Genomic DNA, 26,062 nt, shown 5'->3' on the forward strand with positions numbered 1-26,062 from the left:
GTCTCAGTTCCAACATTTGTCAGTTGTATAGTCTCAGGTAAACCACTGAAACTGTGTGTGCCTCAGCTTCCTCCTAAATTGGACTAATAAGAGAATCTTTCAGTTTTAAAAGGTAGACAAGGCACTTAAGATATGTTATACTTAGTAAACATGCAATAAATATTGAAAATTAGTTAAAAGTCATTTGCAGAAAATGGGTGGTTTTTTTCCTGCTATTTTCTCAATTAAACTGCTTGCATATCCTTTCTAATCATAGATATTTTAGATTTTTGTAAATCGCTCCTTAGTTTTTGTTTTCTAATAGTTTGCCTATATCACTTTAGTAATTCAATTCCTTAAAATGATATTTTTAGAAATCAGTAAGGGACACCTAATACTGAAATTCAGGCACTGTTAATCTAGAGTTTACAAATCATTTTCATAACAAAACAACAAATAGAAAAAAAAAAAAACAAAGAAAATATGCAGAAGTCATTTAAAAAGTCTTTATTCTCACTTGCTTTATCTCTTCCCCTGGGCACCCGGAGGCTTCATGGGACACCATAACAATCCAAACCACCATAGATCTGCACCTGCTTCCTCAAAATTACCTCTCCATCCTTTACCTACCAAAGGTAGCCACTAAAATTTACTTTTCCCTCATAGCTGAATATCTCAATGAGTAGAATAATTATTTTCTAATTTTTAAAGTATTCTTAGTCATCAATTGCTGATAGAACAATGGCTCCCAACATAGGAAAATATCTAGTTTTTTTTTTTCTCTCTGACAACTCCCCCAAAATAATGTTCTCTTAAGCTTTCCCAACAAAAGCTACATTCACAGATACACATGTGTTTACAGTGGTGGAGCAGATCATTACCACTCCTGCACCAACACCACCAGATGCTGTATTTAACTTTCTATTTGAAAAGCACCAAAAGTCAAATTATCCATATCCCATGCTTTTAAAATTATGTAAGAAACAAAACCCATCCCCACCTAGTTCCACACATGGGTTTAACTACTGTTAATATCAGTGTACATCAAAACACTTGTGGAGGGACCAGGGTTGTGGCATACTGGGTTAAGCCACCACTTTTGACACCCGGCATCCTATATGGATGCAGATTCCTGTCCCAGATGCTCCACTTCTGATCCAGCTCCCTGCTAATGACCTGAGAAAAGCTGTGGAGGATAGTCCAAGTGCTTGGACCCCTGCTAACCATGTGGGAGATCTGGATGAAGCCCCTGACTTTGGCCCGGCTTAGCACTGGACACTGCAGCCACTTGAAGAATGAACATGTAAATGGAAGATCTCTTTCTCTCTCTCTCTTCTCTGTGTCTCTCCTTCTCTCTCTCTGTAACTCTCAACTTTCAAATCAAATAAACAATTTAAAAAAAAAAAACTTGTGGAAAATGGATATAAAAATAAATTGGTTAAAATGTTTTTGAAATTCATGCAGTTTTTCATAACATGCATTTTTCAAGAACATTTTGAAGACCCCTCATATGCATAGATTTCAAATGTTTTCTGCACTGAAATATACTTATTTTCTAACTCTATTTGCCATGAACATTTTGAAGTACCTTCATGCTTTGGAGTGTAATCTTCCCAAATTTCCCTATATTCATGCAGATATGTCTATATTTACATATCCAATTATAGGTATATGTAGAAATGAAAATATCTGGATCATTCTAATAATATATTTAGGGGCTGACGCTGTGGCATAGTGGGTAAAGCTGCCACCTGCAGTGCCAGCATCCCATGTGGACACCAGTCCGAGTCCCAGTTGCTCCACTTCCGATCCTTCTCTCTGCTATGGCCTGGGAAAGCAGTGGAAGATGGCCCAAGTGTTTGGGCCTCTGCACCTGTGTGGGAGACCCGGAGAAATCTCCTGCCTCTGGCTCTTGGCTTCAGATCAGCACAGCTCCAGCCATTGCGGCCCACTGGGGATTGAACCAGCAGATGGAAGACCTCTCTCTCTCTCTCTCTGCCTCTCCTTCTCTCTCTGTGACTTTCAAATAAATGAATAAATCATAAAAAATACATTTATACTTGCATTGAGTTACTCTTATTTGCATATTGATCTGAAGCTTTCTTTTTTCAATTAACATATCATGTATTGTTTTTATTTATAAATTTACTTTTTTGAAAATATTTTATTTATTTACTTGAGAGGTAGAGTTACAGAGAGAGGCAGAGACGAAGGTCTTCTATCTGCTGGTTCACTCACCAAATGCCGCAATGGCCAGAGCTGCGCCGATCTGAAGCCAAGAGCCAGGAGCTTCTTCTGGGTCTCCCACGTGGGTGCAAGAGGCCAAGGACTTGGGCCATCTTCTATTGCTTTCCCAGGTCATGGCAGAGAGCTGAATCAGAAGTGGAGCAGCCAGGACTACATATGGGATGCCAGAGCTGCACGCAGAGGCAGAGGCTTAACCTACTGCACCACAGCGCCAGCCCATAAATTTACTTCTTTTTTTTTAACTTTTATTTAACGAATATAAATTTCCAAAGTACAGCTTATGGATTACAATGGCTTGCCCCCCATAATGTCCCTCCCACCCGAAACCCTCCCCTTTCCCACTCCCTCTCCCCTTCCATTCACATCAAGATTCATTTTCGATACTCTTTATATACAGAAGATCAGTTTAGCATACATTAAGTAAAGATTTCAACAGTTTGCTCCCACACAGAACATAAAGTGAAAAATACTGCTTGAGTACTAGTTATAGCATTTAATCTCAATGTACAGCACACTAAGGACAGAGATCCTACATGAAGAGTAAGTGCACAGTGACTCCTGTTGTTGACTTAACAAACTGACACTCTTGTTTATGGCATCAGTAATCACCCTAGGCTCTTGTCATGAGCTGCCAAGGCTATGGAAGCCCCCTGAGTTCACCAACTCTGATCATATTTAGACAAGGCCATGGTCAAAGTGGAAGTTCTCTCCTCCCTTCAGAGAAAGGTACCTCCTTCTTTGATGACCTGTTCTTTTCACTGGGATCTCACTCGCAGAGATCTTTCATTTAGGTTTTATTTTCCCCCCAGAGTGTCTTGGCTTTCCATGCCTGAAATACTCTCGTGGGCTTTTCAGCCGGATCTGCATGCCTTAAGGGCTGATTCTGAGGCCAGAGTGCTGTAAAAAAGGCCACAGACAATTGCATCTGGAACATAATAAGCATTCAAAAGTCTTAACTATTTTTTATTATTTCTTCATTCATCTAATATATGCATACTATTCCATTTTATAGATATACTTTCTCCTTATCAAAAGAAATTTAACTACTAATTTTATGTGTCTGAGAACCATGTTACAATGTATATCCCTTTTCTTTCTAATGGATAGCTTTCAAGAAATATGTACTAGAATGTACTAGTATACTTTCTACATTTCATTAACAGTGTTTAAGAATGTCCCTTTCAGGCCAGCCTTGTGGCACAGTGGGTTAAGCCACCACCTGCAACACCAGCATCTCATATAGACACCTGTTCAAGTCTCAGTTGCTCCACTTCCAATCCAGTTCCTTGCTAATTTGCTGGGAAAGCAGAGGAAGATGGCCCAAGTCTCTGGGCCTCTGTACCATGTGGGAGACCCAGATGAAAGTTCTGGCTCCTGACTTTGGCCTGGCCCAGCCACAGCCATTGTGACCATATGGTGAATAAACCAGCAGATGAAAGATCAATCTCTTTCTCTCTCTCTCTCTCTCTCTCTCTCTATCTCTGCCTTTCAAATAAAATAAATATTTTTACAGAATGCCCATTTTCTCCACCACCATCAGCACTGAGAATGTGCATCTTTTCCCATGTTCCCTGCACCTGCGTATGTGTGTGTATTACCTGCTCCCATCTTACTCATTTTTTTCTGATGGATTATATTTCTTCTTTTTAGTTTATAGGACTTCTTTGTATAATAGTTATCCTCTGTCTACTTTATAGTGCAAATATTCTCAGAATGTCATATGTTTTGAATGTTTTTGATGCAAATTTTTACCATAACTTAAAAATCTATAGATAGCCAAATATGTTGGATTTCTTTCACTGTGTATTTTAAACATTATATTTTATTTTTACTTGACAAATAATAACTGTATACATTTATTGAGTATAATGTGATGTTTTGATATATGTTTACATTATGAAATGATTAAATCAAGCAAGCAAATATATTCATCACCTCACATACTTACCAATTTTTTGTGTTGAGAAGATTTAAAAGTTAATCTTCAAGCAAGTTTGAAATATACAACACATTGTTTGTTACAGTCACCATTCTATTCCAGTCATTAAAGTTTATTCCCCTCATCTAGCTCAAACTTTATGTACCCCTTGATCAACTTTCCCCATGTATTCATGCACTCACCTTCCCCAGCCTCTTATAACCACTTCTCTCTACTTTGATTAGTTTGATTTCATTAGATTACACATATAATTGAGATCATGTACTAATCGTCCTGTGCCTGGCTTATTTCACTTAGCATAATATATACCTCTGTCACAAATGACACCATTGCCTTCTTTTTAATAGCTTAATATATTCCATTGTGTGTGTGACATTTTCTTTGTCCATTCACCCATTGATGGACTTTTAGATTGTTTCTGTATCTTAGCTCCTGTGAATAATATATCAAATAGCATAGGAACAAAGATACCTCTTTGATACATTAGTAAAATTTCCCTAAGAAATACACTCTGAAATGGGGAGTGAACCAGTGTATGGAAGACCTCTCTCTCTTTCTCTCTCTCTCTCTCTCTCTCTGTCTCTCTCTCTGCTTCTGCCTTTGTAATCCTACCTTTCAAATATATTTAAGAAAAAGAAAGAGATGGATCCTATTGCAAGTAAATAAGGTTATAGGGACTCCACCCTCATGAATGGATTAATACTGTCTTGGGTAACTGTATGGTTGTAAGCAAGGTCACCCCCACTCACCTGGCCCTTCTGTACATAACCAATTACCTTTATGCTTCTCTAACGTGTTGTGATTCAACCAGGAGATCTATGCCAACACACCAGCACCATGCTGTTTAGACCCTCCAGCCACTAAGATCATGAGGTACATAAATTTACTTTATAAGTTATCCAGCCTCAATCATTTTGTTACAGCAACACAAATAGACTAAGACAACAACCAAGTGCAAAGGGGAAAGAAACACAATTGCACCAAACTCAAGGCTCAGAAATCCCGTAAAGAGGGTGACTCTGAGCAGTTCAAAAGGAGTGCCTATTTGTGAAGAGCAGTGAATAGACCTAAATGAAAGGTCTCTGCGAGTGAGATCCCAGTGGAAAGAACGGGGCCATCAAAGAAGGAGGTACCTTTCTCTGAAGGGAGAGGAAACTTCCACTTTGACTATGACCCTGTCAGAATAAGATCGAAGTCGGCGAACTCAAAAGGCTTCCATAGCCTTGGCAACTCATGACTAGAGCCTAGGGAGATTACTGACGCCATGAACAAGAGTGTCAAATTGTTAAGTCAACAACAGGAGTCACTGTGTACCTACTCCTCATGTGGGATCTGTCCTTAATGTGTTGTCCAATGTGAAATAATGCTATAACTAGTACTGAAACAGTATTTTACACTTTGTGTTTCTGTGTAGGTGCAAACTGATGAAATCTTTACTTAATATATACTAAATCGATCTTTTGTATATAAAGATAATTGAAAATGAATCTTGATGTGAATGGAATGGGAGAGGGAGCAGGACATGGGAGGGGTGTGAGTGGGAGGGAAGTTATGGGGGGAGAAAGCCATTGTAATCCATCAACTGTACTTTGGAAATTTATATTTACTAAATAAAAGTTAAAAAAAAAAGAAAGAGAAGTGAATATAGGCTGAAAAAAATCCTAAATTTGGAGGTCACTGATTTTAGAACAAATTAAAACTATATAAGTAAATTAACATCTCAAGAGAAGGAAAATAATATTAGATTCTTGGAAAGCAGCCTGTATATTCTCTTCTCTGCACACAAGTATCATAGCTGCACAACCAAAATCAGTTTATGACAATTGACCAGATAATCATATACCAAATAGTATATCATATACTATACATAAATAGCAAATCATATACTATTTGGTATATGATTATCTGAGATAAAAAGATATGAAATGAGCTATACTAAGAACAATGGGGCTGTGGCAGGTGTTTGGCCTACTGGTTAAACCCCAGGTTGGGATGCACACATCTCATGCTGGAGCATGTGGCTTTTGAGACCCAACTCTGCTCCTGCTTCCTGCTTCCTGCTAATGTGTAACTAGTGAGGAAACTGGTGGTGGTTCAAGTAGTTCGTTCCCTGCTATCCATGTAGAAGATCCAGACAGAGCTCTCAGTCCCTAGGTTTGTCCTTGTTCAACCCTAGCTATTGTGGAACTTTGAGGGATAAACCAGTGAATAGGAGAGCTCCCTCTACACCCGCCACCCCACTCCGTCTGTCTCTGCTCCTTCATTCCTTCCCTCCCTCTCCCTCTCCGTGACCCTCTGTCTTTCAGATAATTTTAATTTTTTAATTTTTTATTTAGTAAATATAAATTTTCGAAGTACAGTTAATGGATTACAATGGCTTACCCCCCCAACCTCTCTCCCACTCACACCCCTCCCATCTCCCGCTCCCTCTCCCATTCCATTCACATCAAGATTCATTTTCAATTATCTTTATATACAGAAGATCAATTCAGTATATATTAAGTAAGGATTTCATCAGTTTGCACCCACACAGAAACACAAGCGTAAAATACTGTTTCAGTACTAGTTATAGCATTACTTCACATTGGACAACACAATAAGGACAGATCCCACATGAGAAGTAGGTACACAGTGACTCCTGTGTCGCTCCCCCTCTTCGTGGAGGAACGACACTAAACCCTGCCTAGGCTTCATATCCGAGTCACGGCACCATTATGTCGCTCCCCCTCTTCGTGGAGGAACGACACAGGACCCTGCGCTGTTCTTTTGTCTGCTCGGCCCTCCCCGGGTTTGCTGCTGGTTCTTCCCGGGTTGGCTACCGTCCCTTCCACCTCCGTGGAAGGGCGGTTCCCCCTGCCACTTTCCCCACTTCCGCGGGGGAGGGGCACACCGCCGGCCGGCCGGCTCTCTCAGGGGCTGCACAGGTGTTCCTCTTAGATGTTCCCCTTAGATGTTCCTGGTGCATGTTGTCTCTCTCCTCCTTTATAGTCCTCTTCCACCAATCCCAACTCTGCTACCCACACGCCGAGTACGCTGCTCTCCTCCAATCAGGAGCAGGATCAGCTCCTGCAGCTCAGTCAATCAAATTGGCAAGAGGCAGCTGTGTAGAGGTTTACTCCTCTCCCAGCGCCATATTGTAGGAGAGCAGATGCATAGAATAAGTCTTAATTCGAGTAACTTAGTCTAGTCCGAGTTGCTCCCCACACTCCTGTTGTTGACTTAACAATTTGACACTCTTGTTTATGGCGTCAGTAATCTCCCTAGGCTCTAGTCATGAGTTGCCAAGGCTATGGAAGCCTTTTGAGTTCGCCGACTTCGATCTTATTCTGACAGGGTCATAGTCAAAGTGGAAGTTTCCTCTCCCTTCAGAGAAAGGTACCTCCTTCTTTGATGGCCCCGTTCTTTCCACTGGGATCTCACTCGCAGAGATCTTCCATTTAAGTCTTCCTTTTTTTTTTCCAGGGTATCTTGGCTTTCCAAGCCTAAAATACTCTCATGGGCTCTTCAGCCAGATCCGAATGTCTTAAGGGCTGATTCTGAGGCCAGAGTGCTATTTAGGACATCTGCCATTCTATGAGTCTGCTGTGTATCCCACTTCCCATGTTGGATCGTTCTCTCCCTTTTTGATTCTATCAGTTATATTAGCAGACTCTAGACTTGTTTGTGTGATCCCTTTGACTCTTAGACCTATCAGTGTGATCAATTGTGAACTGAAATTGAACACTTGGACTAGTGAGATGGCATTGGTACATGCCACCTTGAAGGGATTGTATTGGGATCCCCTGGCATGATTCTAACTCCACCATTTGGGGCAAGTCCAATTGAGCATGTCCCAAATTGTACATCTCCTCCCTCTCTTATTCCCACTCTTATATTTAACAGGGATCATTTTTCAGTTAAAATTTAAACACCTAAGAATAATTGTGTGTTAATTACAGAGTTCAACCAATAGTACTAGAACAAAACAAAGAAAAAATACTAAAAGGGATAAAGTATTACATTGTACATCAAAGTCAGCACAAGAGCTGATCAAGTCACTATTTCTCATAGTGTCCATTTCACTTCAACAGGTTTCCCCTTTGGTGCTCAGTTAGTTGTCGCCGATCAGGGAGAACATATGATATTTGTCCCTTTGGGACTGGCTTAATTCACTCAGCATAATGTTTTCCAGATTCCTCCATCTTGTTGCAAATGACCGGATTTCGTTGTTTTTGACTGCTGTATAGTATTCTATAGAGTACATGTCCCATAATTTCTTTATCCAGTCTACTGTTGATGGGCATTTGGGTTGGTTCCAGGTCTTAGCTATTGTGTAATTTATTTAAATATGTAAAAAATGATGCAGTAATTTGAAATAATTTTGATTACTTTAAGTAAAAATTCCAAAGTTTCAGTATAACATAGAAACGATACCTAAACTGGGGCCAGCACTGTGGCGTAGCAGGTAAAGCCACTGCTATTGTAGTGCTAGCATCCCCTGTGGGTGCTGGTTTGAGTCCCAGCTGTGCCACTTCAGATCTGGATCTCTGCTATGGCCTGGGAAAGCAATAGGAAATGGCCCAAGTGCTTGGACCCCTGCACCCACTTGGGAGACCCGAAGGAAGCTTCTAGCTTTGGATCGGCCCAGCTCCAGCCATTGTAGGCATCCGGGGGGTGAACCAGCAGAAGAAAGACCTCTCTCTCTCTTCCTCTGTCTCTCTGTAACTCTGCCTTTCAAATACATAAATAATTTTTTAAAAAAAGACATGATACCTAAACTGAGTTTACCCTCAAAATAAACTCAACAGAGAAATGAAGGAATAGTTCCCTAAATGTAAGAATGCTTCCACAATTCAAAAGCAATAAAAAATAAATAAATCCTTAAAGTGTTGATGAAAAATGACTCTAAGGAAAAGTATCAGATGGTTTGACATAACTTATTAAAAATGCCCTTGAATTACTACAAACAACCATTATTTATTATCTATTTCCTGAATTTCCCTGTAAGTAGCATAGAATTTCTTTTATAATGTGGTAATAAATCGAAAATGAATGCCACCTCAAGTATGAACCCATTTTTAAAAAGCATTAAGAAGCCGGCGCCATGGATCACTAGGCTAATCCTCCGCCTTGTGGCACCGGCACACCGGGTTCTAGTCCCGGTCGGGGCGCCAGATTCTGTCCCGGTTGTCCCTCTTCCAGGCCAGCTCTCTGCTATGGCCCTGGAGTGCAGTGCAGGATGGCCCCAAGTGCTTGGGCCCTGCACCCCATGGGAGACCAGGAGAAGCACCTGGCTCCTGCCTTTGGATAGGCGCGGTGCGCTGGCCACAGTGCGCTGGCCACGGCGCGCTGGCCGCGGCGGCCATTGGAGGGTGAACCAACGGCAAAGGAAGACCTTTCTCTCTGTCTCTCTCTCTCTCTCTCTCTCACTGTCCACTCTGTCTGTCAAAAAAATAAAAAAAAAAGCATTAAGAAAAGTTGCATATTCTTCTTTGTTTTAAGATTTTAGATTATTAAATTAAAAGGCAAATTATAATTGAATTGAGTGGAGAAAATTTTACACTTAGTAAAGTTTCCTCCTTGGTTATAATTAGGGCAAAAGATAACACAATTTATATTAAAAGATTAATTTTGTTGAATTAAATGCAATTGATTCCTATATATTAGAGCACATAGCATTTAAGGAAATTCTGTAATAAACAAAATCCACATGAAAGGAAGAAAAATTGTATGGCAAAGAAAGTATTAAATCAGAAGTCAAGTAATCTTGATTCAAGCCCCTCTGTGTTCTACCATTTACTTTCTTTGAGCCATATAATTAATCATTCTTGGACAGATTTCTTCTATAATTGAGATAATGAAAACTATCACACAGAATTCCATTAAATAAATAATACATCTTAAAGTATTGTGAAAACTTTCAAGTTTAATGGTGCTAGATGGAAGTGATTAATTATACAAAATCAATCACAATCTGAATACCATAAAAGGTGTGCCTTTATAGCTAATCCAACAGACAAGAATACTGCCCATCATTCCAAATGTTGACATTCCAATGCCACACACAATTCAGAGCAAGGTACATTAAACCCAACTGAAATTTGAATTCTCAAATAGCAAAATTCCATAACAGATTATTTTCACACAGATGGAAAAGCAAAGTTTCTGGAGATAGCATATTTTGAAATCAGCTGGGGAAAAAAGCAGCTTAAAATCACACCTGAGATTTTCAAAAATGTGTTTTATAAATTGTAATTTATAGGTTAAAAATGTGTTTAAATCTTTTAAACTCATTTAAAAAAAAAAACTAGCACCCCCATCAACTTGGTCATTTGGCTTATGCCTAATAAGGCTTTTGGAGTAGACCTGTCATACTATCAAATATATGTTTCAAAACTTTTAGTATTTTCTTCATTTTTTATGTTATTTCATATCTATGTTGCAAGTAGATCATTCTAAAGTTTCGTGGAAGTCCACAAGTTCCTATGAAAATTAGCACCTGGTACTTACTTCAGCAGCACATATACTTAGTTGGAATGAGACAGAGAAGATAAACATGGCCCTGGGCAAGGATGTCATTCAAATTCATAAAGCAGTCCATATTTTTCAATCTACCCCATATATATGTACAATTATGACATGCAAGTTAAAAAGAAAATTAGCACCTGAATAAGAAATTTAAAAATGAAAACATAAATTGAAAACAAATTCATAAGTATATAATGACTGCCATAAAAAATAAAAATAGAAAAAATAAAACAAATTAAAAGAACCAGACTTAGCAATATTTTCAGCACTGAATGAGACTCATGATAACCTGGGAAAATTAAAAATTATCCCTTGTAATTGTCACAACATTTGTTTGGAATAGTGAAGCTTTTATACACGTAGGAAGACATTGACAGGCAAATATTTAAATACAAGTATTGATAATAAAACTAAAATTGGAAATTTGGTCATCTAGGGAGATGGTTTTTTAATTTACTTTAAGCTTTTTTTAACTTTTATTAAATAAATATAAATTTCCAAAGTACAACTTCTGGATTATAGTGGCTTTTTCCCCCCATAACCACCCTCCCACCCGCAACCATCCCATCTCCCACTCCCTCTCCCATCCCATTCTTCATCAAGGTTCATTTTCAATTATCTTTATATACAGAAGATCAACTAGTATATACTAAGTAAAGATTTCAACAGTTTGCACCCACACAGATACACAAAGTATAAAGTACTGTGTGAGTATTAGTTACACTGTTAATTTACATAGTATAACACATTAAGAACAGAGATCCTACATGGGGAGTAAGTGCACAATGACTCCTGTTGTTGATTTAACAATTGACACTCTTATTTATGATGTCAGTAATCACCAAGGCTCTTGTCATGAGCTGCCAAGGTATTTTTGAATCTCTATTTAACCTATTTATTTAACAAATTGCCCTGGATTTTCCCTTGCTACTAACCTTTAATACAATGGTTCCCAAATTTCAATATACTTGTTAATCATCTGAGGATCTTTTTACAGTAAGTATTCAGATTCAATAGGTTTAGGTAATGCCTGTATTCTACATTTCTAACAAACTCCCAAAGTTAGGCTGCCAATCCGCACAAACTTTTAGGGATAAGACCATAAATATATAATCCCAAAAAATTCTGTTTAGTGATCAATGTCAAGGTTAGTCAGTGATAAATACAGATGTTAACCATCTAACCTCTCAAAATTATCTAGGCAAGGATAGTACTGCTTTTTAAGGCACAGACTTCTCAATCAACCAAGATCCTCCTTAGCTCTTGAATGCATCCCCGTGTAGTCCAAGGAAAGCTTTGCTCTGACTCAGGCGCCCAAGTGAAGGCAAAGTTGGGTGGTGCCCAACCAACCTTGGAATACAAATTAGGCTCTGACTAGCATCTTCACTGCCTGTGCTCCTGGTATATTGATCACATTGATCTTCTTTCAGTCAACAGAAAGGTGCCTTCCTTTCAGACACAGGCTATCCATCTCAATGAGAAATTATCTGTCTGATAATTCCTGTCCAGTGCCCAGTGGGGACCATTGATATTCTACAGGGAAATATTCTACAGGGGAAATCTAAGAAAGTGATTTCAAATGGGATTTTTTTTTTTAGCAATGAAACCCTCTTGTGAAGTAAAATTCTGCCCTCAACTGTAGTACATAAAGTGATATTTTATTTGTGATAATTTATAGAAAATGAAGTTGGATACATGAACTCCCACAAATTTTAAATTGATGATTACAGCCACCAATTTGGGTCACACCAGTCCCAGATAGAATCTGTTTTTGTATCTTGTTTTAGTTGCATAAAACAGCCATTAACCATGTGGGAAATTAACCATAATCAGTTTTATAACAGCAAACACCACACCCTCAGAATTCTCTTAGCTAAAGCATAGATTTCAGGGAAATATTTTATAACACTTGTTTTATTAAGAATTAAAACATTTTTAGCATTTAAACCAAATTGAAATCAAACATTTGTAGAGCCCTCTTCAGTCCTACCACTACAAAACACAGTTGGAAACACTGACCTAAGATATATAAATACATCCTCTTGTTACCTTAGCTCAGGTTACTCAGCTTTAAGCCACTTCATCAGAAAGCTATACATCTAGAATGTTTCCTGTGGAACAAAATGTGTACAAGTAGCTAAAGCTTAACTTTTCTTTCTAAATTAAAGGGTTCTCTAAGAAATTCCATCCATAAAATGAGAAAGCATTTGGTCTAGCAGTTAAGATGCTGGTTAGGACATGCATGCCACTCATTGGAGTGCCTTGGTTCAATCCCCGGGTCTGACTCCTGATTCCAGTTATCTCCTAATGCAAACCCTGGGAGGCAGGGGTAGGGGCTCAAGGAGTTAGTTTCCTGTCACCAATGTGGGAGATCTGATTGAGTTCCTAGCTACTGGCACCCACCTCAGTCCAGCCCGGGCCATTGAAGGTATTTAGAAAAGGAACAAGCAGGTAAGAGTTTTCCCTCTCTTTCTTTCTCCACCTTTCTGTCTCTCTCTGTGTGTCTTTCAAATAAATAAACAATACTTTTAAAAGTAAAATAAAATTCATATTAAATATATAATTTTAATGCATTTTATACAGATGTTTCAACAACTAAAAGACTTTTCATTATAAATTCTTCACTAAGATCAGAACCACAGAAGTCCCCTTATAAATTCATATATTTCTTTCAACTCCTATGAAAAACATTTTAACACACACTTCCTTTAGTTTTTTAAAATCTTGGATGTTTTAAATAGAAAAATACAGATGCTCCTTGTCTTACAATGGGATTACATCCCAAGAAACCCATCATAAGTTGAAATTCTGCTTAAGTCAAAAATGAATTTAATACATCTAACCTACCAAAAGTCATAGCTTAACAACACAGGGCACTATGAATGCCTATGGCTTAGTATATGTGATCATATGGCTGGTTGGGAGCCACAGTTCACTGCCAGTGGCCATCTTCACTAGAAACACTACATTGTATATTGCTAGTCCCAGGAAAGCCCCAAAATTTGAAAGTCAAAGTACAATTTCTACTGAAAGGGTGTCATTTTCACACTGCTGTAAAGTTTAAATATCATTAACTTAACCCATCATAAGTTGGAGATGTAGTATTTCTATTTAGCTCTCTTTTACTGTGCTACTTTGTCTTTCCACTATTTCCTCAGTATCTCATTCTAACTACATCTGGGTATGTGTGTGCACGACACTCTCCACTAGCCTGGCTGTCAAACAAGGTTTTGTGAGGAACAAGTTAAAAATGAGGCCATATGGAAAACCCAAAACAAGTTGTATAAATAAGAATAAATATCTCTTATCATCAGATCCTGAACTCAGCACACATATCACTTTTATTTTATTTCTAAATGGGAAAAAGGAAAAATGACAATTAGAAAACAATTGGCAAGCTTGATCACAAGGTTATATTTTTTCCCTCAGAATCTCCCCAGTTGTCTCCCAAAATGACATTTACATCTAAATATCTAACCTAGGAACTGGCATTGCTGTATACCCTTTAAAACTGAATTCTTATATTGGTTTAAGAGTTGCCTTAATTGTGATAAATCAGTTTTTTCTCTTTAATTTTTATTTCTAATATTATTATGAATTCAATATTTTCACATATTTGAAATACTTTTATATGCTATAGCCATTATTCTTTCTGGGGCTAAATTTAATGTTCATATTGATAAACTTTGACCATTCAAGAACTCTTCAGTCCGTTTCCTGTGTCCCATTTTTTGTGCTGTTAAATACATATAACATAAAATTTGCCATTTTAACCATTTTTAAAGATTCAATGAAATACATTAATGTTGATGTACAGACATCAAAACAAATTAGAAAACTTCAGAAGCAAAAAATGACAGACATTTATTGCTAACACATTTAGAGGTACCTAGGGTCTGGGGAGGTAGTCATGCTGATGTTGGCCCAGCACTCTTCTACGGTAGTAGGATGGTTGCTTCATGACTTAGCGTATATCCTTGACTGTGACCACTATGTTGACTCAATTCTATTGTACTTTTCTTTTGATCCTTCCAGAAAGCCTGAGTATCTTCTTATGAAGACACATGGTTTTTCATGGAGTATAGCAAAAAACTGGAAAGACACCATTCTGTAGGTGTCTTTCCAGTTTCTTGCTATACTCCATTGTATATATACACCACATTCTGTTCACACATTCATCACTTAATGTACCTTTGGGTTGTCTGCACCTTTTTTGCTGTTGTGAGTAGTACTGCTATGAAAATTCATATATAAGATATTGTTGAGCACTTGTTTTCAATTCTTCGGAGCATATATTCCTAGAAATGGAATTGCTGTGTAATATGGTAATTCTGTGCTTAACATTTTAGGGAACTGACAAACTGTTTTCTACAGCAACTGTACCTTTTAGATTCATACCACCAGTGCATGAGTTTCAGTTACCAACATCTATGCCAACACTTGTGTGTGGAGTGGAATCACACTGTGTTTTTTATTTACATTTCCCAGTGATTAATAATATGTATCTTTTCTTATGTTCATTTGCCATTTGTATATTTATATACCTTTTTTGGAAACATTTACATTCAAATCCTTTGCTTATTTTTTTAATTGAGTTGTTTTTCATTGTTAAGTTGTAAAAGTTCTTTACATGTCCCAGCTAAAAAGACTCTTATCAGGGCTGGTGTTGTGACACAGCATGTTAAGCTACTGCCTGTAACACAGGCATCCCACATGAATGTTGGCTTGAGTTCTAGCTGCTCCATTTCTGATCCAGTTGCCTGCTAATGTGCTTGGGGAGGCAACAGAACATAGCTTGAGTACTTGGGCTCCTGCTACTCATGTGGAGTTCTGGGCGCCTGGCTTTTAGCCTGGACCAGCACCAGACATTGAGGCCATTTGGGGAGTGAACCAGTGGATGGAAGATCGATCCCTCCCTCCCTCCCTCCCTCCCTCCCCGTCACTTTGTAACTATGCCTTACAAATAAATAAATAAATATTTTCTTTCAACGCTCTTATCAAATTCACAATTTGTGAATTTCTTCTCCCATTCTGTAGATGTCTTTCCAGTTTCTTGATAGTGTCTTTCAGTGCACAAAAGCTTTTATTTTCTGTGAAATCCAATTCAACTGTTTACTTCTTTGTTGCTTCTGCTTCTGCTATCATTGTCTAATAAATCATTGCTCTTGAAAAGTCATGAATCACTGAACTGATAAAGAATGTATATCTAGAACATGCTACAATTGTTGCTCCTCTCATGAAGAGGCAGTCTATCCTTGAAAGCTGATGAGCTGCTTCAACCAATAGAATGTGGTGGAAGTGATGCCATGTCACTTTGAAGCTTAGCCCCCAACAGGTACTACTAGAAGAAAAAGGCCACATGTAGAAGACTTAGTCATCCCAAATAGCAGCCAACACTGAAGTCTGAGGCTAGACTATCTGCCAAGAAAACAAACCCAATTGAAGAAGCCCATACAATAGAAGAACCATCCAGATACCCCACAAAATTACATGAGGTAAAAAAATCATTGTTGTTTTAATGTAAATGAAATATTTAGCATAGATAAAATATTAGCAAGATCTACCAGTGAGAAAGTAACACTTAAAACGTGTACCATCCTTGGATATTGATAGGAATTCTAGAAAGGGAATGTCAGGAGAGACTCCTAAGTAAATGGCAATCATTCCTTGATGTTTCAGCTTTCTGGAATTCTATATATAAAAGTCAGGAAAACGGGGGCCGGCGTCATGGCTCACTTGGTTAACCCTCCACCTGTGGTGCCGGCATCCCATATGGGCACCGGGTTCTAGTCCTAGTTGCTCCTCTTCCAGTCCAGCTCTCTGCTTGGCCCGGGAGAGCAGTGGAGGATGGCCCAAGTGCTTGGGCCTCTGCACCCACATGGGAGACCAGGAAGAAGCACGTGACTCCTGGCTTCAGATCAGCGCAGCACCGGCCATAGCAACCATTTGGGGAGCGAACCAACAGAAGGAAGACCTTTCTCTCTGTCTCTCTCTTTCACTGTCGATAACTCTACCCATCAAATTAAAAAAAAAAAAGGCAGGAAAAGGCATAGAATAATGCTCGTAATAATTTATTTGGTTCATTTAATCTGAAAATTCCAACTTACTTTTTAAAAAGTAACTATAGACATCAAACTTCTCTCCAAATGAAAAAGGTTTAAATATAATTTTGGATTGAATTAAAAATATAAGTGAATATGAAATTCTCATGTGCAAGAGATTGAAATGGATTAAAAGTTGTGACTTTATGAAAGTCTTTGTGAGAGACATTTCCAAGGCATAGAATAACAAAAGTAATAGAAATACCCAACACAGTTTTCAGGAAGAACATTATTCAAAACCCTTAATATTAAACTTTAAGGCTTTAAAATACCAAGTTATTTTGGCTTACATGAATCAATCTAAAAGCGTGAGTGAGCCTAAAGAATGTCAAAAATTATAGCTTGAAAGTCTCTCTTCCAAAAAACAGAAAGAAAAATGTGCCATTATTGGGTTTCCCAACAGAATTTCATTTTAAAGTTAATGTCACTCCAAAATCATTTCTCTGCATGGCTGAAAAGGCTGCTCTTCATGTTAATATTCTTCAAAGCATTGTTTTAAATGTTATTTGGCTGTGCTAAGAAAGACAATTAAGATTAAGCCAGAGTAAAATGCTATGTTCCAATTGTACAGATCTGTAACGTATAAAGTATCAGAGAGAAAGAGAAAAAAGGCTATTGAAATCTAATGAAAAACTGCAGTACTTAATAGGAATGAGGCATTTCAAAATGTTATTGGTAAGCTGACAAACTGAAAGGTCCCTGTAGAGACTTTATTTAGTTCTTAAATTACTTTTAAACTCTAGGCTTAGGAAGAAATAGAATCAAACTCCAAATTTTCAAACCTTTCATAAAATATCAGTGAATATCTTCATAAAGCATCCCTCAAGGATTCTTCATTCCATAAATTGCATTTTCAAAAAGTCAAGTAAACAACAAGTATATTCCTTAAAACAGCTTAAACATAATCAAGTGTGCACTAGTGTTTCCTGGAGTGGAGTTCACTGTTAATTTCCTGTGCCAATACCTCAAAGACCTCCAGAAAAGAATCCCAAGAGGGTATTATATATCTCAATATCAACCCCTTACTATCATATCTATTTTGTAACAACTCTCATCCAGTCAAAAGAAAAACACAAAGAAAAAAAAATAAAACTACCTAATATAATGTCAGATTCTTCAACAGCTTTGTCAGCAAATATAATTTATTTTAATATAAAATGCAACTGAAAAGTATTGATATGTCCAGTCTTTTCAAATATTGCATTGCTAATAAATTCATCCAGCACTTCAGCAACTAATAAGAAAAAAAAAGAATGAAAGTAAATGTTTTCATATGTAAGTAATAATGTAGTTATGAATAATACATGGCCTCCTCAAAGCTATAAAGTAAAGCTATAAAGCTTAAGATCATGGATCTGAAAAATAATTTAAGGTTTTGTAAATAAATGTTTCTGAGTAAAAGAAAAATTAAAGAGTCCATGTTATCACTTTTAAATGACAGATATCCAAGGATGAGGATATCAAAACATTTGCTCGGAAAATTTGAATAGACTGAAAAACATTGCAATCTTCAAAATATACAATCTTCACCCTTGTTATTACAGACTATGACAACACCCATTTTTTCCATCCACTATTAGATATCAAATATATTAAAAATCCACTTGTTCAAAGTACTTTCCTAAATAGAGCTAAAAATGACTATTTTCAAATGAAATTAAAAGATACTTCTTTTAAAATAACAATGGATTAATTATTTTATTTTGATATTGCATAATCTATAAAGGAATGTGGAATCTACAGGCATCAAAGATTACAAGCTGGCTAATGTTCTCTCTTGGACAGTTTTGAATAACAAAAAGAAGTTTTTGGAGTCAATAAGTCCAGCTCAAGCCTAGGCTGCTTGATGAACATGTGACCTGGGGCAGACAGTTAACCCTCCCTGTGCCTGCCTCAGCTTCCTTATCTTTAAAATGAGGTAATGCTACCATATCCAGGCGCACGGAGTTCTTTAATTTAGATTAGCTGGTATCATGATTGCAAGGCCCCTAGGACAGTGCCTAACACCAAACCACTACATAGGATTAATAATGGTGGTTATTCATTTTGCAATCTCCCCTCAACTTAAGAACATTGAATATTGTTCCCTCCCACTAGCATTATTAACAATAGTTGGGTCCTCAACCTCCAGCCTTGCCCAAACCTAATTGTGTGCCCCAGAGGAAGGCACACAATAACCTCTCACTTTATGTTCTTCCTAACTCAATAGTCAAGCACACACACACACACACACAAAGCTTATGTTAGACTTCAGAAATTAGACACACAACTTTTTAAGATTAACTGCCATATCTAAAGCATACAATGATTGTCCAAAAAAATCAAATAACAACATTTTAAAAATAATGGGATTTTTCTTTTTTAAAGATTTATTTATTTAGTTGAGAGGCAGAATTGCAGACAGTGAGGGAGAGATAAAGGGAGAGAGATCTGCCATCCACTGGTTCACTCAACAGCCATGGCTGAGTCAGGCTGAAGCCAGAAGCCCGGAACTCCATCCAGATCTCCCACATGGGTGGCAGGGGCCCAAGTACTTGTGCTGTCTTCTGCTGCCTTCCCAGGTGCATTAGCATAAAGCTTGGTTGAAAATGGAGCAGCCAGGGGGCTGGTGCTCTGGCACAGGCCCATAAGGAGCTCATGGCTCCTGGCTTCAGTTTGGCCCAACTCCTGCTGTTGCAGCCATTTGAAGAGTGAACCAGTGGATGGAAAACCTTCTCTGTTTCCCTCTCTCCTCTCTCTCTCTTTGTAACTGTGCCTCTCAAGTAAATAAACTGGAAAGGAAGGAAGGAAGGGAAGGAGGGAGGGAGGGAGGGAGGGAGGAAATGGAGCAGCCAAGACTTGAACAGGCTCTCAAACAGGAGGCTGGCATGATGAAGTGGCAGCTTAACTACACCATGATCCTGGCCCCCTGATTTTTCATAATATGCTCATCAAATGTGAAATATATTACCAAACATGCAAACCTTAAAATTTGCCAAAACATCTATAATTTAATTTCTTGATGAGAAGAAAAAAATATTAAAGTTTCAAAAGAATTGAGAAATTTTTACCAACCTCTGTTCAAAACTTAACGACTGGAAGGATTCAAGAAGGCTGATAAAGATGCCTTGTGCTTGCCTCTGGTACAGATAGGACCAGGTCAACAAAGGAAGGACCACATTTCAAGACTGATTAAGGGGGAACTCTGAAATCAACAAAGAGGAAACCTAAATGGCATAGAAGTTCAAAACGCCAGCAGAAACAGCAACAAAGCACACTGCAGCAGGGGTAGGCAACTCCACATCCTATGTTGCAAAAAGAAAAGGGGGGGGTGCCTCCCCAGGACCAACATTGTGGAGTAGCAGGTAAAGCTGCCACTGCAATGCCAGCATTTTATATGGGAGCCAGCTCATGTCCTTGCTGCTCCACTTCCAATACAGTTCCCTGCTAAGGCACAGGAAAAGCTAATGCACTGGGAAAAGGAGAGGAAAATGGCTCAAGTGTGTGGGAGACCCAGAGGAAGCTCCTGACTCTTGGCTTGCGCCTGGTCCAGCCCCAACTGTTACTGCTATCTAGGGAGTGAACTAGTGGATGGAAGATCTCTCTCCTTCTCCGTCTTTTCCATCTCTCGCTCCCTAATTCTTTCAAATAAATAAATACATCTTTAAAAAAAAAAGAAAGAAAGAATATATGAACTTTATAATAGGCCTTTTGAAATATCCCAGGTAATATATATATATATGTATATATATATATATAATATAATATAAATAAAAGTGAAGGTAGAATGAGACACTTGGGACACATGAAATGAACAAATATTGGAATTCTGAGAGTTCTTGAGGAACAAGGGAGGAACAGAGGCATAGAAATATGTTCAATGAATACTAGAAATCTTCCCCAATCTGAAGAAAGATAAGCACATACAAATACATGAGGCACACAAGAAAAAAAATAGACGTGACTTAAAAAATCTTCATTATGGGCTAGCGCTGCAGCTCACTTGGCTAATCCTCTGCCTGTGGCGCTGGCACCCTGGGTTCAAGTCCCAGTTGGGGTACCAGTTCTGTCCCAGTTGCTCCTCTTCCAGTCCAGCGCTCTGCTGTTGCCCAGGAAGGCAGTGGAGGATGGCCCAAGTATTTGGGCCCTGCACCCTCATGGGAGACCTGGAGGAGGCACCTGGCTCCTGGCTTCAGATTGGTGCAGTGCACCGGCCGCAGTGCACCAGCCATGGCGGGCATTGAGGGGGTGAACCAATGGAAAAGGAAGACCTCTGTCTCTCTCTCTCTCTGTCTAACTCTGCCTGTCAAAAGAAGAAGAAGAAGAAGAAGAAGAAGAAGAAGAAGAAGAAGAAGAAGAAGAAGAAGAAGAAGAAGAAGAAGAAGGCTCTGCAAAGCCATAAAAAAAGATCTTCATTATAACACATTATAAGTAGGTAAACTCTCAAAATTATAACATAAAAAGAATTATTAAATCTATAAAATAAATATTCCAGGTAACATCTAAGGGAATTCCATCAGATGAAGACAGACTTTTTAATAGAAACGTTATAGACCAAGAAAAATTGGAATGAAATATTCCCCGTTCTGGTGGAAAAAAAAGATGCCAACCCCCTTCTGAATTAAAAGAGAGAGAGAGAGAGAGAACAAGAGAGAGAGAGAGAAGATTAACCACACCAAAGCTGGAATGGAACATGATAGAAACACCAGAAATAGGCCGGCGCCGTGACTCAATAGGCTAATCATCCACTTTCGGTGCCGGCACGCCGGGTTCTAGTCCCAGTCAGGGCACTGGAATCTGTCCTGGTTGCTCCTCTTCCGGTCCAGCTCTTTGCTGTAGCCTGGGAGTGCAGTGGAGGATGGCCTAGGTCCTTGGGCCCTGCACCCGCATGGGAGACCAGGAGGCGGTACCTGGCTCTTTGCTTAGGATAGGCGCAGCACGCCCACCACAACGCGCCGGCAGTAGCAGCCACTTAGGGGTGAACCAACGGAAAAAGGAAGACCTTTCTCTCTGTCTCTCTCCCTCACTGTCTAACTCTGCCTGTTGAAAAATTAAACAAAAGTTTAAAAAAATTAAAAAAAGAAACACCATAAATTAATCCAAACATCTACAGCCAACTTATATTTGATCAAGGATGCAAAACCAATTCCTAGAGCAAGGACAGTCTATTCAACAAATGGTGCTGGGAAAACTGGATTCCCACGAGGAGAAGCATGAAACAAGACCCCTACATTACACTTTACACAAAAATCCACTCAACATGGATTAAAGATCTAAATCTATGACCCAACACCATCAAATTATTAGAGAACATTAGAGAAACCCTGTAAGATATAGGCACAGGCAAAGAATTCTTGGAAAAGACCCCGGAAGCACAGGCAGCCAAAAGCCAAAATTAACAATTGGGATTGCATCAAATTGAGAAGTTTCTGTACTGCAAAAGAAACAGGAAAGTGAAGTGGCAACCGACAGAATGGGAGAAAATATTTCCAAATTATGCAAAAGATGAAGGATTAATAACCAGAATCTACAAAGAGATCAAGAATCTCCACAACAACAAAACAAAGAACCGACTTAAGACATGGGCCAAGGACCTCAATAGACATTTTTCAAAAGAGGAAATCAAAATGGCCAACAGACACATGAAAAAATGTTCAGGATCACTAGCAATCAGAGAAGCAAATCAAAACCACAATGAGGTTTCACCACACCCCAGTTAGAATGGCTCACATACAGAAATCTACCAACAATAGATGCTGGCGAGGATGTGGGGAAAAAGGGACACTAACTCAATGTTTTTTGCAGCTCAATTCACAATAGCTAAGACCTGGAACCAACCCAAATGCCCATGAACAGTAGACTGGATAAAGAACTTATGGGACATGTATTCTATAGAATACTGTACAGCAGTAAAAAAAAAATGAAATCTGGTCATTTCAACAAAATGGAGGAATCTGGAAAACATCATGCTGAGTGAAATAAGCCAGTCCCAAAGGGACAAATATCATATGTTCTCCCTGATCTGTGACCACTAACTGAGCACCTAAAAGGAAACCTGTTGAAGTGAAATGGACACTATGAGAAACAATGACTTGATCAGCCCTTGTCCTGACTGTTGATGAACAACTTAATACTTTATTCTTTTTAGTATTTTTTGTTCTACTTAATACTATTGGTTGAACTCTTTAATTAACACACAATTACTCTTAGGCGTTTAAATTTAACTAAAAAGTGATCCCTGTTAAATATAAGAGTGGGAATAAGAGAGGGAGGAGATGTACAATGTGGGACATGCTCAATCGGACTTGCCCCAAATGGTAGAGATAGAAACATGCCAGGGGGTTCCATTTAATCCCTTCTAGGTGGCATGTACCAATGCCATCTCATTAGTCAAAGTGATCAATTTCAGTTCACAATTGATCATAATGATAGGACTAAGAGTCAAAGGGATCACATAAACAAGACTAGTGTCTGAAAATACTAACTGATAGAATTAAAAATGAGAGAATGATCCAACATGGGAAGCAGGATACACAGCAGACTCACAGAATGGCAGATGTCCTAAATAGCAGTCTGGCCTCAGAATCACCCCTAAGGCATTTGGATCTGGCTAAAGAGACCATGAGAGTATTTCAGGCATGGAAAGCCAAAACACTGTGACAAAAAAAAAAATGACCTAAATGAAAGATCTCTGAGTGAGACCCCAGCGGAAAGAACGGGCCATCAAAGAAAGAGGTACCTTTCTCTGAAGGGAGGAGACAACTTCCACTTTGCCTATGGTCTTTTCTAAATAAGATCGGAGTCGGCAAACTCAAGAGGCTTCCATAGCCTTGGCAGCTCATAACAAGAGCCTAGGGTGACTATTGACCTCAAAAATAAGAGTGTCAATTGTTAAATCAACAACAGGAGTCACTGTGCACTTACTCCCAATGTAGGCTCTCTGTCCTTAATGTGTTGTACTATGCAAATTAACGTTAAAACTACTACTCAAACAGTACTCTATACTTTGTGTTTCTGTGTGGGTGCAGTCTTTTGAAATCTTTACTTAGTATATACTAAGTTGATCTTCCTTCTGTAAAGATAATTGAAAATGAATCCTTATGATAGAATATTTGATGAAAACTTATTTTACTGTTCTTCAGTTTTTTATTTGATTAGTAAGGAGGTTGAGTTTGACTGTTTTTGTTTATATGTATTTCTTCTTTTGCATATTGTTTTCATGTTGAAGAGTTAAAATTGTAAATGTGCGGGTGTAAAAAGTTAAGCTTAAGCTTACAGGTTTAAACCTTCCTGGTGCAGCTGTGAAAATGAGACAGAGTGAAGTAGCACCTTGACAGTAGGGACTCCATTTTGGAGCACTTGAGACTGCATTCTGGGAAATCACCCCCCCACACACCGTGAGACTCTGGTCTGAAACTATGATCTCAAATAGTCGGACAATAGCAGTGCAATACATCACCCTTGGCTACGCACAAAAACCCCCTAGCATGATTGCTCAAGCTTAAAAGTAGAAAGGTTGCACCTGGGTTACCTGGGCTAATAATGAAGATGTGATTTGTCTATGTCTTAAAATCATAATTGCTGATTGTAAGATTTTAGCAACCGCTTAGCAACCGTGTATTCTCTCTCCCCTCCCGATTTTGCAGTTTTTGCCTTTATAAACCCTATGCTGTAGTTCCTCGCTGCTCCCCTGTCCTTGTCAGAGGGCCCCAACATGTTGGATCAATAAATTTAACCCTTTGCTGGTTGCATGAGAGAAAAAGTCTCTTGGAGTCGTTCCTTGGGCGGTGGGCTTTTTTGGACCCTAACAATGTCATTTGCCAATTTTTCCTATTTGATATTCAACTGTTTCTTAGTGATTAATAACATTCTTGTTATATTAGTGATATCCCTGAAACACATGTCCACTTAGACAAAAAAATAATGAAGTCTTAGTCATATTTTGTGTTCGCTATTTTCACTTAACATTATTTCAGATATGTATTTATATGAATTGATAAAAATCACAAACTTATGCTTTAGAAAGCTATACAACATTCCATCATACATGTATATTTTCTGTTTTTAAACTGTAAATGGACACTTTTCAAAATGTTCAATGACAGCCTCAGTGTTGAAATAGTATTTTTATTTAAAATATAAGTGTAATATGTGCTAATACCAAACTATTCTTGCCCTCCCTTATATGTAGGGTTTAGGCAGCTATAAACCAGAATAAGTTGGCAATTGAAGTACAAAAAGTTCAGGGACTTGCCTCGTGTTATAGCAGGTAAAGCCACCACCTGTGATGCTGGCATCCCATCTGGGTACTGGTTCATGTCCTGGCTGCTCCACTTCTGATCCAGGTCCTGCTAATAGCCTGGGAAAAGTAGAAGAAGGCTCATGTTGTTAGCCCCTGCCACCATGATGAGAGAGCTCCTGGCTTTGATCTAGCCCTATTCTGGCCATTGAGTGAACCAATAGATGTAAGATATCTTTCTTTCTCTCTTTTTCTCTCTTCCCCCCTCCCTCCCTCTCTCTCTCTCTGAAACTCTTTAAAATAAATAAGTAAATCTATGAAAAACAAAGTACAAAACCACAAAATTTATAGTAATAATAATGTTACTTTGCTAAAACTAAACCAGTATTTAAAACATTAATAAGAGATTGACAATTAGAGTGCACTTCTGAATTCAGCATTATTAAATTACCTTTTGGGATGTGAGTATTTAAGTACTCTACAGATTTTCTCCATTTGAACTATTGTGAACCTTTCATTAATACTGAAAATGAATTTTGACCTTGTTTGGTTAGAGATAATCTACCCAGTGATAGTACATTTATGTAATATCATAGAGATTGAAAATATGCTTATATTAATATTTTTCAGGTTTTTATCCAGATAAGAAGTGAACATCAGTGTTTTTTAAGATTCATTTGTTTGTTTGAAAGGCAGAGTTACAGAGAGGCAGAGGCAGAGGGAGAGAGAAGTCCTCCATCTGCTGGCTCGCCCCTGGACGGCCACAACAGTTGAAGTGGGGCCAATCCAAAGCCAGCATCCAGGAGCCAGGAGCTTCCTCCACATCTCCCACAAGGGTGCAGGGGCCCAAGGACCTGAGTCATCTTCCACTGCTTTTCCCAGGCCATAGCAGAGAGCTGGATCGGAAGTGGAGCAACTGGGATTCAAACTGGCACCCACATGGTATGCTGGCACCACAGGTAGTGGCTTCACCCTCTACACCACACCCCCTGCCCCAACATCAAAATTTTTGTAGAAAACCTTTAGACATTAGTTTGAGAACTTTTGATCCAAATCAGTTTCTTTTGCTTT

General features: G+C 38.6%; 1 long non-coding RNA gene and 1 other non-coding gene across 5 annotated transcripts in view; one reads left to right on the top strand and one right to left on the bottom strand.

Annotated features, from left to right (window-relative positions):
* The first annotated feature begins 10,646 nt into the window (after window positions 1–10,646).
* LOC127483885 (U6 spliceosomal RNA) lies at window positions 10,647–10,751 on the top strand. Its single transcript, XR_007910677.1, has one exon. It is a non-coding gene; the product is annotated as a U6 spliceosomal RNA (small nuclear RNA).
* Window positions 10,752–24,866: 14,115 nt separating this feature from the next.
* LOC127483710 (uncharacterized) overlaps window positions 24,867–26,062 on the bottom strand; it is a 56,982-nt gene continuing 55,786 nt past the window's right edge. For all 4 annotated transcript variants that reach the window (XR_011380468.1, XR_011380467.1, XR_011380466.1 and 1 more), the window contains one exon: window positions 24,867–25,111. This is a non-coding gene — a long non-coding RNA (uncharacterized lncRNA). The remainder of the gene's footprint in view (window positions 25,112–26,062) is intronic.

The sequence above is a fragment of the Oryctolagus cuniculus genome, chromosome 12 (assembly GCF_964237555.1).
Source record: "Oryctolagus cuniculus chromosome 12, mOryCun1.1, whole genome shotgun sequence".
Classification (NCBI taxonomy): Eukaryota; Metazoa; Chordata; class Mammalia; order Lagomorpha; family Leporidae; genus Oryctolagus; species Oryctolagus cuniculus.